Raw genomic sequence first — 4,177 nt, 5'->3', positions numbered from 1 at the left:
TATATATATATATATATATATATATATATACAGACCCTTTCCAAAAAATTAGAATATCATGGAAAAGTTGTTCAACTTCCATAATTCCATTCAAAAAGGTAATCTTTAATAGATGATAGATTCAAGGCCCACAGTTTAAACAATTTCAAGTATTTACTTGTTTATAATTTGGGGTTCCAGCTCAGGAAACCCATGAAAACAGGATTTCAAAAAAATTAGAATACTGTGAATAAATCAGCCCACAGTACTTCTCAGTTTCTGGTACTTTCAAAATGATGTCAGTCTTCAATACTTGTTGGGAATCCGTTTGTCTTAATCACTGACTCGATGCAACATTGCATTGAGGCAATCAGCCTGTGGCATTGACTGGGAGTTAAGGAAGTTCAGATTTCCTTGATGCTTGCTGTCAGCTCTTCTTTGTTGTTGGGTCTGGTGCCCCTCATTTTCCTCTTGAGAATACCCCATAGATTCTCAATGGGGTTTAGGTCTGGTGAGTTGGCTGGCCAGTCTTGCACTGTGGCATGGACATCAAACCAGGTTTTGGTGCTTCTGGCAGCATGGGCAGGGGCCATGTCCTGCTGGAAGATGAAATCTGCATCTCCATACAGATCCTCAGCAGAAGGAATTATGAAGTCCTCTAAAACATTCTGGTAGACAGTTGCGGTGACCTTGGATTTAAGAAAGCAGAGTTTACCAACACCTGCACCGGCCATTGCACCCCAAATCATGACTGACTGTGGATATTTCACACTGGATCTCAAGCAGTATGGGTTCTGTTCCTCACCGTTATTCCTCCAAACCCTTGGACCTTGATTTCCGAATGAAAGGCACACTTTACTTTTGTCGGAAACTGATATGTTGGCTCAGGTTCAGAAGTGGCTTGATCTGAGGAACCCAACAGTTGTAGCTCATCTCCCAGATGTGTCTGAATGTGGTGGTTTTTGAAGCTGTGACTCCCGCCTCATTCCACTCTTTCTGGATCTCTGCCAGATTCTGGAATCTTCTCTGATAATACGCTGAAGCCCACGGTCATCTCTTTTACTGCTGCATCTTCTCCTGCCACATTTTGCCCTTCCACTAGACTTTTAATTGATATGCTTGGACACAGCACTCTGTGAACAGCCAGCCTCCTTAGCTATGAACTTTTGTGGCTTACCCATCCTATGGAGGGTATCAATGATGGTCTTCTGGTCAGTTATGTCTGCAGTCTTCACCATATTGAACCGAACTTGTCAAGGATCTGATGGCAGAAGATCCTACACACAAATTCAAAAAGGTTTTTAAAATGTTTATTGAGGAAATAAACAGCTTCTGGTGTCTCGGGTCCAGGGGCAGGAACTGTATCTAAAATGATACAGAGGGGAAAGGTTAGTGTTTGACAGAATAACGAGTAGTTATCTGAATACAGACTGTCTGGTGAAAAACTAAAATTTTGTTGTAATAGAGCGCTCCAGCAGAGAGACACAGAGCTGCAGGTGTGACGCCACCATGAGAGGTGACAGCTGAGGAGCTGAGCGGCTGTGGCTGCGGCTGTGGCGGGGTGACAGCTGAGAAACTGAGTGGCTGCAGAGACCAAGGGAAGTCCAGAGGCGTAGTCGAGGGCGAGCAGGGTTTGTTACACGGGATCCGAAGAGGAGACAGTACCGATAAGGAGAAGCAAAGGTGGAATCCAAAATAACAGGTGTAGGTCGTCAACAAAGTCAGATGGCTGAGGCACAAAAAGGGACAGGCAAAAAGCGTGGTCGAGGGAAACAGGCGTGGGTCAAGATTCAAGAGCTGTGAACAAGGAGAATACACTGGATAACTGTTGCTGAAAGCGATCAGTTGATCTGGCAACGTAGTGGAGAAAGCCGGAAGTATATATACACCCAGAAACAGGTGGAAACCATCAGCAGCAATCAGAGAGAGAGATGTGGCATGCAAAGAGGCTGGCAGAAGCAGCAGAGGGGAAACCCCAGCAGAGCAGAGAAGAAAAAGTCAATCAGTGAACAGAGTGATGAGTAAAAGGAAAAACAGGGTGTAAACTGTGACAGAACTGAGACAATTGAACCAAACTGAAGCAATTTAATGACACCTGGGGAAACCTCTGCAGGTACTTTATGTTTAGTAGATGATTAATGTGTCACACTCAGTTTAAAACATTCATGCCCTGCAAAATTTGGGCAGATTTCTCCACAGTGTTCTAATTTTTTTGAAATCCTGTTTTCATGGGTTTCATGAGATGGAAGCCCAAATTATGTAAAAATAAACAAATAAATACTTGAATTCATTTAAATTGTGGGTTCTGAATCTATCATCTATTAAAGATTAACTTTTTGAATGTAATTATGGAAGTTAAACAACTTTTACATGATATTCTAATTTTTTGGAAAGGGTCTGTATATATCACTTAATATTCTAGTTATCATGCTTACAACAATCATGAACAGATGGATTGTATTTCCGATTTCACCTTTGTTCTTTGAAATGGGGAACAACAAAGAAAAGAAAAGATTAGGTTTAAAGCCTGTAAACCCGGCTTTTTTTCACTTTCAGAAAAAGACTTCAAGTTAGTGTCTTATTAACAAAATATGAGAGGACAAATTATGGCCATAAGCGCCGTTCATACCAAACAGCTAGTTGAATCCATCGCCTCTTGTCTTCCATGGCTTAGTGTGATGGGAGCCAACATGGAAAACCAACAGATTACGTGTGTGGAGGTATTAGTGAAGTTATTGTTGCAGAGGTTTCTTGTCTTCATTGGTGTCAGTGTGAAAATAATATCAGAGAGGAGATTTTACATTGAAGCATCCTTTTCAAGATTAATATGATCCACTGTTTTCTGTGTAAATATGCTGTGAAATCTGAAAGTTGAAGGACTCTGAAAGAAACGGAAACGGAGTTAAGATTACAAAACAAACAAACATAATTGCAACTGGCAAAACAATAGCTAGATGTTACACTTAGCAAAACAGTAACTAAAGGCTAAAACTGGTAAAGTCAGAGTTAACATTTCAAATTAACTGTGGCTAAAAGCTAAAATAAGCAAGCATTTGCTAAAAGTTAAAAAATGCTAAAAGTTAATAAATGCAGAAATGTATGGGTAGAAACTTGTGTCATCAGAAAATGACTGAATTGCTCATACTGAATTTGTATTCACGTTATTTGAAATTAAATCCATTGGTTTGAAAATTAATTTCACTAAATTTAAACTGAATTTATGGGTTTGAACCTGAATTCATTTGCTTTGAAACTGTATTATGTTGTATTGAAAAGTCAGACTACTTTCTTTGTCAGTTCTATATTTCAATTTCAATTCCAAAATTAATTTTTTGTGTCACAGATCAAGATCCTTGAGAAGTCACTGAGTAATTGAACGCAGATTGACAAATTGACGTTTCATGTCAGTCAAACTTCCTTTACCGAAATGTAGGCATGGGGTTCAGTCTCAAAGAGGCGGTAATGCAGCAGAGTGGATGCAATCTGCCATAAAACACCAAAGAAGAAAAATAACTTTCTTGACGATGTATTTTGAGCTGGAGCAGTGGTGCACACATGAACTTGGCACGAACCCATGTTTGTGTCACGATCCTCAATGTTGGAACCCAATTGCAGAGAGATGAGTGAGGCAGGAGTTCAAAAATAAAAATAATTTATTTTTAATACCAAAACAAAAAGGGCTGTCGGTGCAGCAAAACTTACTTTTGGCAGACTGGATAAGAAACCAGGCAGAGCAGATCATCAGGGGGACAGAAACCAGACAAGGCAGAAGAGGATTGAGAATGTCTGTAAACCCAGAACAATCACCGGACAAGGAGTGCAGGAGAGACAGGCTTTTTATGAGACAGAGGGAGAGTGGGTAATGAGAGCACCTGGGCAGGTGGCTGATGAGTGACAGGTGTGAATGATAAAGAGTGAGTGGAGAGGCAGACTGAGGAGTGAGTGGAGAAGCAGACTGAGAAATGAGAGGAACATAACAGAAACAGATAAACAGAAAATCACACACAAAGCAGAACAACATAAAATAAAAAGCAGACAGAGACAGAAACTTGAAATGGAAAGAAATGATTTAGTTAGTGAGATGATTGCTTGAAGATATGAATGTTGGTTCCTGGTTGCAGCTTGAAGGAGGTGGCAGAGGCTTGGCAGATGGGGGGGCAGCGGGGGCCGCTGACCGTGACATAAGCTTGAAGGAGGT

At 40.7% G+C, this 4,177-nt stretch overlaps 1 protein-coding gene across 1 annotated transcript in view; it reads left to right on the top strand.

The window, feature by feature from the left end:
- Positions 1 to 4,177, top strand: part of adamts6 (ADAM metallopeptidase with thrombospondin type 1 motif, 6) — a 337,746-nt gene that overhangs the window by 202,832 nt on the left and 130,737 nt on the right. The window lies entirely within an intron of this gene.

The sequence above is a fragment of the Nematolebias whitei genome, chromosome 18 (assembly GCF_014905685.2).
Source record: "Nematolebias whitei isolate Nwh7 chromosome 18, NemWhi1, whole genome shotgun sequence".
Lineage (NCBI taxonomy): Eukaryota > Metazoa > Chordata > Actinopteri > Cyprinodontiformes > Rivulidae > Nematolebias > Nematolebias whitei.
Note: the sequence above shows the minus strand (reverse complement) of the source record. Positions and strands in the feature narration are given on the sequence as shown.